Source organism: Gossypium arboreum, chromosome 3, assembly GCF_025698485.1.
Source record: "Gossypium arboreum isolate Shixiya-1 chromosome 3, ASM2569848v2, whole genome shotgun sequence".
Classification (NCBI taxonomy): Eukaryota; Viridiplantae; Streptophyta; class Magnoliopsida; order Malvales; family Malvaceae; genus Gossypium; species Gossypium arboreum.
Genome location: NC_069072.1, coordinates 61,916,169 through 61,929,458, shown reverse-complemented (window position 1 = coordinate 61,929,458; position 13,290 = coordinate 61,916,169). Strand labels below are relative to the sequence as shown.

Here is a 13,290-nt window from a genome sequence, read left to right as displayed (position 1 = left end):
ACAACACTCGAAGGGACGGGATCTCGACTTCGATCGGCAACACCGTTTCCATTTCATAGACCAAAGAGAAGGGGTTGCCCCAGTTGAGGTTCTAACTAACGTTCGATAAGCAAAGAGGGCAAACGGTAACTTCTCATGCCAATCTCTGTAGGTCTCGGTCATCTTCCCCACGATTTTCTTAATATTTTTATTGGCTACTTCCACTGCCCCATTCATCTTCGGGTGATATGGTGACGATTTGTGATATCTGATCTTAAATTGGCTACAGACTTCCGCTATTGTACTGTTGTTCAAGTTTAATGCGTTGTCAGATATGATCCTTTCTGGCATTTCGTATCGACATATGACCTCTTTTTTCAGGAACCTGCTCACTGCTAACTTTGTAACACTAGCATACGAGGCAGCTTTTACCCATTTGGTGAAGTAGTCAATAACCACAAAGACGAACCTATGCCCATTGGAAGCTTTCGGTGATATTGGTCCAATCACATCCATGCCCCACATAGAGAATGGCCATGGGGAAACCATGACATGCAGCGGTGAAGGAGGCACATGAATTTTGTCTCCGTAGATTTAGCACTTATGGCATCTCTTGGAGTAATTGACACAGTCTCCTTCCATGGTGGACCAATAGTACCCGAATCTCATAATTTTCCTGGCCATTGTAAAACCATTAGCGTGTGTCCCACAGACGCCTTCATGGACTTCTTCCAAGATTTTCTTAGCTTCTACAGCATCTATGTATCTTAATACAACCTGATCCTTCCTCCTTTTGTATAGGATCTCCCCATCTAAGACGTAGTCGATGGCCAATCTTCTTAGTGTTCTTTTGTCATTCTCGCTTGCTTGGTCTGGGTATTCACGATTCTTCACGTATTGCAATATATCGTGATACCAAGGGTGATCATCTTTTTCTTCACCTTCTCCAATATTATAATAGTGGGCCGGAGTTTCATAAATGCTCATCCGGATGGGTTTGACATCGTCTTGTTTGTTCACCTTGATCATGGAAGCTAAGGTAGCCAAAGCATCAACCATCTGATTTTCGTCTCGTGGAAGGTAGTGGAGGGTAATGTCCTCAAACTCTTTAACCAATTCCAGGACCAGTTTTCGATAATTGATCAACTTGGGGTCTCTGGTCTCCCATTCTCCCTTGAGTTAATGAATCACTAGCGCAGAATCCCCATACACCTCTAGCATTTTAATCTTGCGTTCTATGGCTGTACGGATTCCCATGATGCACGCTTTGTATTCTGCCATGTTATTCGTGCAATCAAAATCCAATTTACTAGTGAATGGATAATGATCTCCGTTTGGAGACACCAAGACTGCCCCAATTCCATTACCCACAGCATTTGACGCCCCATCGAAGTTCAGTTTCCAAGGAAGTTCTTCTGGATCACCTTCTCCAGCGGTCGCAACACACATTAAGTCTTCATTCGGGAAGTCGAAGTTCAGGGGCTCGTAGTCTTCCAAAGCTCTACTAGCCAAAAAGTCTGCTATTGCACTCCCTTTTACAGCTTTCTGGTTCACATAGACTATGTCAAATTTAGAGAGCAGAATCTGCCATCGGGCCATCCTTCCATTCAAAGCGGTTGACTCCATCATGTACTTTAAATGATCTAATTTTGAGATGAGCCAAGTAGTGTGATACAGCATATACTGCCTCAGCCTTCGGGTTGTCCAAATTAGGGCACAACACAACTTCTCTATCGGCGGGTACCTTGTTTCACAGTCAGTGAACTTCTTACTAAAGTAGTAAATAGCTTTTTTTCCCTTCCCAACTCATCGTGCTGACCCAATACGCACTCCATGGAATTCTCAAATACTGCCAAATATAGTATCAATGGCTTATCAGGGTTAGGTGGTGTTAGCACCGGAGTGTTGGATAAGTATTGTTTGACCTTTTTGAAAGCCATTTGGCATTCTTCATCCCATTCACCTGGGTTGTGTTTCTTGAGAAGGTGAAAGACAGGGTCACATTTCTCGGTTAGTTGTGAAATGAACCGAGAGATGTAATTTAATCTTCCTAGAAAGCCTCGAACCTCTTTCTGGGTACGTGACGGAGATAACTCTTGTATGGCTTTGACTTTGTCTAGATCGATCTAAATCCCTTTCTCACTGACCACGAATCTAAGCAACTTTTCAGACTTGGCTCCGAAGGTACATTTGGCTGGATTGAGTTTTAGCTGAAACTTTCTCAACCTCAAGAACAATTTCCTCAAGACTTGTATGTGCTCCTTCTCCGTCCGAGACTTTGCGATCATATCATCCACATAAGCCTCGATTTCTTTATGTATCATGTCATGAAACAGGGTTACCATGGCTCTTTGGTAAGTTGCCCCCGCATTTTTCAGTCCAAATGGCATCACTTTGTAACAGAACGTCCCCCACATGGTTACAAATGTGGTCTTCTCCATATCTTTAGGATGCATCTTGATCTGGTTATATCTAAAAAAACCATCCATGAATGAAAATAATGAGTGTCCTGCCGTGTTGTCCACTAGGGTGTCAATATGAGGCAGTGGGAAATTGTCCTTTGGGTTGGCTTTATTCAAATCTCTATAGTCCACACACATTCTCATTTTCCATCTTTCTTAGGGACGGGGACGATGTTTGCTACCCAATCTGAGTATTTTACCACCTTCAGGAATCCAGCGTCGAACTATTTTCAAACCTCTTCTTTTATTTTTAGCAAGACATTGGGCCTCATTCTTCGGAGTTTTTGCTGAACTGGCTTGCATTCTTCCTTTATGGAGAGTCGATGCACCACGATATCAGTATTCAACCCAGGCATATCTTGGTATGACCATGCGAAGACATCTTTGAATTCTTGAAGTAATTCAATGAGGTCTCGCTTCATCTCCGTGGTGATATATGTTCCGATCCTCACCTCTTATCCTTCTGCTAAGCTCACAATTTCAATCCTCAACAAATCAAGAGATAGGTTACAGCCTTGGTCATCTTCAAAATCCTGAGAAATTCTGAGTCGCTAGCAATGTTACTCGTATCATTAATATCTGGGACTCATTAAGAGGATGAAGGCGATCTGAGAGAATCAAAAGAATTCAAACATTTATTTGCATGGTATGATTATGGATGACGAATGAAAGAATATTTAGAAGAATGTTTCAAGAATAAAAGAATCCGAAAGTAATCATTTGTATGGTTATGAATGAAATTGAAAGGATGAGAGAACATTTGCTCAAAAATGATAATAACCGTGCATTTTATTGAAATAACATTTTTTAACATTGGCCTATTTCACAAAAGATTCTTATTACTCCCAAGCCTAGAGCAATAAGTGTGTTTTGGACATTACTCTGAATCCGTTCCAAAAACTACAGGAATCTCTTCCGCAGTCCAGTTGTCTAGAACACTTCCAGGTGTGTAGGGGCAAATGCCCAACAATTTTTCTCTTCCAGTCTCCTCTTCATACATGACGCTGATGTCCAAGCTTTCTAGCCTTTCTTCTATAGCTCCCGTCATTGGCGTGTCTTTCTTAGGATGAATGATTCCCCCGGACACAAATGTTTTTGATATACGGGGGAATGTCATTGGTTCCCATTTGATTTCCTCCCCCGTTAATCGTGCTCTCTTTCTTTTTTGCTTCTTTTCTAGCTCCCTCCTCTTTTGGTTCACATCTGGCTTAAATCCTAAGCCAAAGCGGTCTCTCTTGTCCTTCAGTATTGGCGTTTCAACCCTTCCTTGCAGATGTCTCCCAAGTCCTCTTCCGGGTAGGGCCCCTTTTCCATTCGTCAGCTGGAGGGTCATCCTTGCGGTTTTGGACAATTTTGGCACCATAATCTTGCTTCCCTTGGCGATGAAGGTCGCGTTAACAAATTCCAAAGATCGAAATGAACATTCAATTGCTTCGTCATCTGTCTCCAAATAGGGCGCATTATTGCTCACAGTTGCAATGATATCCTCCTCAGCCTTGATCATTATCAACCTCCCCTCCGACACTAGCTTTAATTTTTGATGCAATGAGGAAGGCACTGCCCCAGCTGAATGTATCCAGGGCCTCCCCAACAAGCAATTGTATGAGGGCTTGATATCCATTATGAGGAAATCCACCTCATACGTGTTTGGCTCGATCTGAAGAGATACCTCGATTCTGCCCATCACCTTCCTCTCTGTGCCATCAAATGCTTTCACGATGTTCTGGCACTCCTTCATGTGAGAGCTATCTATAGGTAACCTATTCAACGTAGTCAATGGCAGGACGTTCCAAGCTGACCCATTGTCAATCAGTACGCCTGGAAGCATATACCCTTTACAGCGTGTGGTGATATGCAAAGCTTTAGTCGACCCCATGCCCCCGGGTGGTATCTCATCGTCATTGAAAAAGATATAGTTGTCAGCACTGATGTTGCTAACCAAGCGGTCCAACTTGTTAACGGAGATGTCATTGGCAATGTATGTTTCATTCAAGACCTTCATTAGCGTGCTACGATGAACTTTCAAGCTTAGAAGTAAGGCCAGAACCGAGATACGGGCTGGTTGTTTACGTAGATGTTCTACCACACTGTATTTTCTATGCTTTAGGAATTTTAAAAACTTCTTGGCCTCCTCTTCGTTAGCTGGCTCGTTAATAGGCTTGGTTGTTTTTTCCTTCATTTCCTCGACCACTGGGGCTTTTCCTTTTGTGGGTTGTGCCTCCTCATTTGTCGTATTGTAACGTCTCCCGCTACATGTATAGGAGCCCCTATCTTGGTTCCCTCTTGAAGTGTTGACCGGGCTCTCCTTTCCCGGCATCGTCACACTGCATTCATAATTCTATGGGACCTTTTTGCTGTCTTTGTAGGGGAAGACTGCAGGTCTTTGGATTATGACCCTCGGTGGCATTTGTACTCCAGCTTCACTATTTTTGGGTCTTGATATGATGACCACGGGGTAGTTAGCTGTTTGATTCTGCACCTTCGATTCTCCCTCCGATGCGTATATATCTCCCTCTACGGTGTTTTTGGCTTCTTCATAAAACTCAATTTCCTTATTGTTCATCATGTTTTGCACTAAGGCTTTGAATTCCACGCAATCTTGGATTTCATGCCCCACCTCGTCGTGAAACTCACAGTAGTTTCTCTCTTCTTCGAATTCTTCCCTTGAATCCAACGCGATCAATCCTCTCTTGGCCATCTCATTCCATACCCGCCTTAACGGGGTGCTAACTTCTGCCACCTCATACTTGGTCTTCTTGTTCCTACCTTCACTTATCCCATTCACTCATTGGTCGGTATGATTGGGGAGTGGGTTTCCTGCTACATTAGGTGTGGCTAGGTCGTCAAATCTCATGATCCCCATCTTAATGAGTCTTTCGACTACTTTCTTAAACGCAGCGTAGTTTTCGATAGAGTGCCTGGTGATTCCCGCATGGTATTCACATTGGGCGTTTGTGTCACACCATTTGGGATACGGGGGCTGCAGTGGCTTCAAGTAGAAAGGGGACACCACATGAGCGTTGAACAGGTTCTGGTACAACTCCATATACGTCATGGGTATAGGGGTGAATTGTGGCCTTTCTGTGTTCTCCCTCGCATTGGATTATTGTCTTACAGAGCTTTGCTGATTGGTGGTCACCGTCTTGGGTTGATTTACGGTGAATGATTTGGACTGACCCTTGTTGAATGTGCTCGTGTTGTTCACTTCATTTTCTCTTTTCCTTGGGGCTGACTTCCTGGCACTCTCTCCTGATTCTATCTTACCGCTCCTCACAGCATTTTCGATCATTCCCCCGTCATCACTATGTCAGAGAAGCTTTTGGTGGTGCTTCCCAACATATGAGTGATAAAAAGGGCCTTCAAGGTGTTTATAACGAGCATCATCGTCTCCTTTTCTAGAAGTGGCAGCTGAACTTGTATAGGCACCTCTCTCCATCTTTGTGCGTACTGTCTGAAGCTTTCATTCGATTTCTTCTCCATGTTCTGGAGAGTGATTTTGTCAGGGGTCATGTCCGTCACATGATTGTATTGCTTCATAAAGGCCTGGGCCAGGTACTTCCACGAGTTAATTTTAGAGCGGCTTAATTGGTTATACCACTTAGACACCGCCCCGACCAGACTATCTTGAAAGCAGTGGATTAATAGCTGGTCATTGTTAACATATCCCATCATTCACCTGCAGAACATAGTGATGTGGGCTTCAGGGCAACTTGTTCCATTGTATTTCTCGAACTCGGGCATTTTTAATTTGGGGGGAAGAACTAAATCTGGGACCAAACTCAGGTCCTTGGCATCAATCCCTTGATGATGATCCGTGCTCTCCATGGCTTTGAATTTCTCCTCAAGCCATCTACACCGTTCTTCCAATTGTTTTTGCGAATCTATCCTTGCCTTTTCTTCTTCAGCAACTTCATCCAAATCGGGAACGGGCGGATAGTTCGGGTTGTTGACAAAGTTAGAGCCTGAGACGGTTTGGAAATTTATCGGTACTGAAGGTCCAGCCTGAACCTGCTGGGGCATGATCGTGACAAATGGTTTCGGTAGATTAATCTCGGGCTTCATCGATACATGTGTTGAAGTGAAGCCAAGGGGTGTAGAGGATCTTCATTAGTTTCCTCGACTTTGTCCATGGGGCCCATTCCCTTATCTGTTCCTCTCAAAAGCAATTGGGATAACTGACTCATCATTTTCCTCTGGGACTCCATCATTTGCTCTTTCATCTCTCGCTGAATCTTGGCTAGCTGCTCTTGCATCTGAGACTGCATTTTTTCTTGCATGTCCTTTTGCATTTGCTGCAATTTCTCGAGTCTCTTATCCATTGATTTTTTTCTTGTATCGTAAGGGTGCGTGGTTTGTTGGTTTTCGTTGGTTTCCAGGTTATTGAAATAATTTTTAATTAATTAATTAGAAAACTCTTATGGCCTTTAATGCATAATGGTATGATGTAATGCAAATGCATGAATACAAAGGAGGCATCAATTTTGATTCAATTGCCCTTAGAATATTTCACTTGAAAATAAAATCTTTTACATAAAGTTGAGTTATAAATAAAATTTCGCTCTAACACTCAAACTCCTAATTTTTCTAAGCAACGAGGCTAGCTCTTATCCGCGATCCGACTCCAACTCATATTTCACGCCCAGTGTGTCTGCCTGAACCGCTAAAGTTTGCAAGTAGTCCGCTACCTCCCGAATCTGGGTTATGGCTTCCCCCATAAGGTAATCACTATTTCTGACTTGGTTTTGTGCATGGTGAATCTGCTCTTTCCAACGATCCTCGTTTGCCTTGAAAAACTGGATCCGCATCTCACAGTTTTGCAGTGACGCCTCTAACTCTTCTATTTTTCCTTTCATTTATTCTATCTTGCTTAAGCTTTCCCTCAATTCCATTGCGGTGTTGCGGTTTCGGTACTGATGCAAAGACTTCTCGAGTTCTGCCACTCTAGACCTAAATTCACCTCGCTCATTTCTTCTCTCCAACAGACTCTTCTCTAAATCTTCGTTTCGTGCCTGAGCTTCTTGGAATTTCCTTTCCCACCGGTCGGTATTGGCCTTTTCCTCTCAAATTTCATGGTGCAATTGTTCGGAAGTCTTTCCTAACCCCGCAGTCCTCATAGATAGGCCCAGCTTCTTATAGTCTATTTTCAAGCTGCCTAGATCTTCTTCGACCTTAGTTTTTCCTTTTCTCCACTTCTCAGCCTCTGACCTCTAGACATCAGCGTCTAACCTTAGGTGCATCTTTTCTTCCTCCAATTGTTCGATCTTCTTCCCAAGCTCCGAACTCTTCTTCTCGAAATCTTACCTTATAATCTCTAATTCTGACGGGGAGACTTGTAATTGTTCCCCGATAGGTCGAGCATTCTCCAAGCTTGGCCTAGGGACATTATCATTAACCCTCTTCTTAAACCACTCGTTATACTTGGGCGTTACCATGGAACCGATGACTAACCTCTTCATCCAACAAGTTTGCTTCCAAGCATCCGATAACTCCCGAACTCTCTTCTTATAGTGAGCACCTTTAAATGAGAACTCACTCTGAGCAAGTCTGTAGGTCGTGTGTACGAACTGCCTCGACTTATATTGCCTCAAGGCTAGCAATGGAGTATACCCAGTAGCTCCCCAAATTCCTAACAATGGCACCAAATAAAAGTTACCACATTGGTGCATGATCTCATCAGGAACCATCCAATAAGCTCTCCACTCGATATCTCCCTCCTTGAGGTTCTGAAGAATGTCCATTCACTTCTCCTCCGAGATATCCTCTCTCCTTTGTATAGCTGCCTCTTCTTTTAATGGGGAATAACCTTTGAAAAAGACCCAATAGGAAACCTTGTCTACCTTCCAAAAGTGCCCTTGAAACCATGCCATCAACAACTATGCACATCCAATAAACCGCCCCTCGCCTGTCTTCCGACATGAGCTCAAAGATTTGAACGTTTCTGCCAATATTGCCGATACCGGAGTGATTCCTTTCTCAAGTCGATCGAATAAGTCAATAACTGCCTCATCCACGTGCCTCAAAGCCTTAGGAAAAATTACCAATCCGTAGATGCTTAAGGCAAAGATGTCGACCCTCTTTCTTTTTTCTGGATGCGTCAAGATCAAATCTCGCAAATTCTCCCAAGGGATACATTTACTGTCTCCTTTTTGCTGAATCGAAGCAGTAACCCAAGGCTCGCTCATCCCAGAAATGCTCATCAATTTCTTCATGAAGGTCTGACTACTAAAAACCTGGGCATATGTCTTCCGGACCTGAATCTTTGGACACCTAAACAGCGTAGTGTATTTCTCCATGGTAGGTACCAAATCCACTTCTCCAAAAGTGAAACACTTGTACGCAGAATTCCAAAACTGCACCAAGACTCGGAACAAATGCTTATCCACTCTAATGTTTAGCAGGTAGGATATGTCACCATAGCTTTGGTAAAATAACTGCTTGATCCCTTCATCCCAACTAGCCCAAATGTCTCTCAACTCTTGCAGCTCATTCTGTACTACATTGACGCGAGTGAAATCCTGCAGCTCCGATACATACCCTTCTGCCAAGCTATCCCCTCTCTCTGATTGTAGCCTCTCCGACCATGCACGAATGGCCGCATTATCCTCGACTTTACTAAGAAATTCATTCTCCATGTCAAACTTTCTAACTTAGTAATTGAATACGGATTAACACCTCCTTTAATATGCAATGTCATGCAAAAAAAGACAATCAAAACAAAACATAGGTTAGTATCAAATAATATCAATAAAATGCAAGCACATAAACGATAATCACAACTCATATACGGGTAAGTACTAAGGCTCGACGTGGCTCCACCCAAGGATAGCTCCTAAGGTTTACTATATGTGGTTTAGTTCTAGGGATAAGGGTACCTGAACCAGCAGATTCCTCAATCTTCACCCATTATAGGCTCATATAGATCAAGTTCAGTTCGGGGGGATACATTTCCCTATGACCATACGGAGATGAAAATCTCACGAAATCATAGGTACGGATGTACCCCAGAAGCAGTCCACTAGCCCATGCGGAGGTAAAAACCTCACGAAAGCGTAGCTTCTTACTCCCACTTAGAAGGTGTGACCATAGCAGTCATGCAATGAAATGTAGTACTATTCTAGGAGACCCGCACCAAAACGATCATACAATCAAATGCAATTGAAAGATACATGATTTTTTTGAAAATAAATTTTCGGCCATTGACAAAAGGACAGTAAAAAATCGATTTTTATGGCTCGACTCTCAACAAATCCCCAGCGGAGTCGCCAAGCTGTCGAAACTACCCTTTCTTCAATTATTTTAAACTTAATGAAAAACTTTTGAAAAAACAGAAATATGGAGTCACCACAGATCTTTTTGTTTAGGTGTGATCGGATCACCTAAGAATTTGGTTATTTTAATAAAACATTTTTGATTTGCTAAAATAATGATTTTGGTCTACGAACTTTGAGAAAGCAGGCTCGGGAGTCGGTTACATATGAGGAAGGATTAGCACCCTCACTACGCCCAAAATTGGTACCAAATCGATTAGATACTGTCCTTATGTCTAAAAAATGTTTTTGAAATGTGGTTCTTTTTTAATAACATTTGAGTAACTCGAGTTGGTTGCCAAAATCTTCTTGTTTCAATGTCTGAAAGTGTTTGATTTGAAAATTAAAAAAGGATGCCCAGTTATTTGGTCCAACGAAGAACCAAAACCCAGCAAAGTAGGGCACGATTCCTCGAATTTTCGAACATTGAACATTGCCTCACCTTAGAAAATACGAGTGAAATTCAGAAGGGATATTCGATTATTTAGAACAAATGAAAAAGTGCAACCCAGCACGATAGGGCACGATTCTCAAATTGCCAAAAATCGAACATCCCTTGTTTTGAAAGGTTTTTAACAAACATGAGTGAAAACCTAAAGGAATATTCGATTGTTTTGAGCAAACGAGAAATCACAACCCAGCACGATAGGGCATGATTCTCGAATTGTCAAACACCAAATATTGCCTTCGTTTTAACGGATTTTTAGAAGACACGAATGAAATTTTGAAGGGATATTTAATTATTTTAAGCAAACGAGAAATTGCAACCCAGCACGCTAGGTTACAATTCCGTGAATTGCCAAATATCACATATCGCCTTTGTTTAAGGGATTTTTAATAGCCGTGGGTGAAATTCTAAAGGGACCTTCGATTACTTTGAGCAAACAAGGAATTGCAACCCAACACGTTAGGGTACGATTCCACGAATTACCGAGTATCGAATATCACCTTCGTTTTAAAGGATTTTTAATAATTGTGAAACTAGCTTAAAACGCATTAATGAGACGAAATTAATCATGAAATTTGGATTTTATAAAACCACATTTCAAAAAATCAAGCGGAAAACGATGACATGGGGTAATATGTGTATGAGATACAATCGATTAACGAACCCTAAAAAAGGATTAAATATAACTAGCTTAAGGAATATAATCCGACTACAATCATTCATGGAGAATAATTAACGCAACAATAAAAGACAATGAATAAATATATACAACAATAACGAACCACAATAATGCGCATAACATGATATAAAACAACCAATATAATGCATGAAAAAAAGGATAACATTTGGAAGCCAACGCGAATATAAAACGATTTTAAAATAATGATGAATAAATGAATGCATAAATTACACAATATATGACTTGATGAATTTAAAACGATTTGTAAGAACAAACTAAAGATGCATACATACGATCTCTAAAATATATATTATAGGAGGAATATTTTCAAATCGAATAATATGTAAGGCATTAAAGAATTTTGGTCTAAAATTAACAATTTACATGTAGAAAATTTTAGCTTATGTATACATAAATAACTTTTAAAAATGTACAATGAAATATAATTCTTGTAACATAATGGATTTACAAATCAAGCATATGTATACATAAATAACTTTTAAAAAATAATAATAATTATTATTTGTAAAAACATAAAAATACATGCAAGCTGAAATTAATTTTATTATAAATTATATAATGAATTGAAGAATATGCTTACATATATGTAAAAACAAAAACTACATGCATAAAATACATAGATTTAATAATATTTATATTAAGTATAGATATCTATAAACATATATGTATATAATAATGATTTAGAAAATATATTATATAGGACTATATAATAAACTACAATAATAAATTTAAGAAAACATATGTACAAAATAACATAAGGTTAACAATGTATATATATATATATATATATATATATATATGAAATAAAATGAACTTTAATAAAAAGTAAAAATATATATGTATAATAGCGTAAATAAAGAAAACAATTACATGAGGTAGTATACAAAATATGAAAGCATCGTTACCCAAATTACAATATAAGGGCCAGCGCATAATGTATACAAATATACAAGGATCAAAACTGGAATTATTCCAGACTCCAAAACGCTGTGTACAGGTGCAGACTAAAATACAAATGCACGCAAATTGCAAGGGCAATTTTAAAACAAAGAAACACAAATGTGAGCTAATTGAACTGGGGTGTGAAAAGAGAGGGACCGACGTCGAAAATATCCCCTCACCGTGAAAACGCGCGGATCCCAGAAGCTAGGAATCGGGTCGGATCGGGCATAAAGGGGGTGACCTAGACGGCGTCGTTTCTTACTTCTTTAAAACCCCCAACAGAACAACCCGTTTGGCCAAATCTTCACCTCTTTCTTTCTACTTTACGAAACCCTAAATCCCTCATGTATTCCCTCATTCGGCCGCCAAAAGAATCGAAACCTTGGCCCCTTCGATTCTCATCAGATTTATCCCAAAAAAAAACTCGCATTCATCACCATGACACCATTGTATTTGGTGATTGGTGATGGATATACACCCCCCTTTTTTTTACACCATTTGAAACCACAAATCGTGGTTACTGATTTTGACTTCGAAATCCCATACCAAACTCTGATTACGACGAAGGATATAGGGACTCCGACGGTATATCTACAACGGTAAGCCCCTCGTTATTCTAAATCTCGCTTCAATAAGCCAAATTTTAGCCTTGGAAGCCAATCTTCAACCTGGGTTCTGACGAAAAGGGTATGGTCCGATGGCTGTTTCTTTTATATGCTGCTCTTTCTTACCCCTTATGTAAATAAACACATGCAAAATCAAGAAAAGAAAATGAACGAAATAGATTCACAAATGAAAAGAAGAGGCACTCGAGATCACCTTCTTTTTCTATTTTTTGTTGCTTAGTATTGCTTGCGTTCGTAAATGTCTCTGATTACAAGATTAAAATCTGGCTTTTTACAGCCGAAAAAAAAGAGGAAGAATTAACGAAATAAATAAAAATACAATGTTTTCCTTTTGTTTGCATTTGCTATTATTTTCGTTTGTCTTCTTGCAGGTACGGGTGCCCGCTGGCATGTGTATGGGAGCGTGTGCTGGCGTACAGGGTGTGGGCGTGGTGCCAGGAGGAGTGTACGGCACTGGAGGGTACAGAGGCTAGGGCCGAGGCTCGGCTGCGGTGCTAGAGAAAGAGAACTCTAGTGTTCTGTCTGTTCTAAAAGCAATGGGCCTATCGGGCCTTGTAAGTTTGGGTCAGGTTTTAAAAATAGGTCTAGGTTATGTAATTGGGTTTGGGCTATGTAATTGGACTTTAAACATTTAATGGACTGTTATAATTTTATTTATTTTATGTTTATGGTTTTTTTTTTTGGTTTGTTTTGTGTTTGCATGGGTCAGGCAAATTTGGCCCGCTATAATTCTGAAATGCCAAAAAGAGAATTCAGCACCTATACACTCTCAAGTTTCCTTACATGCACTCCCCAAACCCCTTAGCCGTATTTGCACATACAAGCT

The 13,290-nt window shown here is 40.6% G+C and overlaps 1 long non-coding RNA gene across 1 annotated transcript; it reads right to left on the bottom strand.

Annotated features, from left to right (window-relative positions):
* Positions 1-12,437: 12,437 nt before the first annotated feature.
* On the bottom strand, positions 12,438-12,841 carry LOC128290344 (uncharacterized). The gene is made up of 2 exons (XR_008280088.1): positions 12,658-12,841; positions 12,438-12,571 (listed from the first exon to the last, which is right to left on the bottom strand). It is a non-coding gene; the product is annotated as an uncharacterized LOC128290344 (long non-coding RNA).
* Positions 12,842-13,290: the final 449 nt, after the last annotated feature.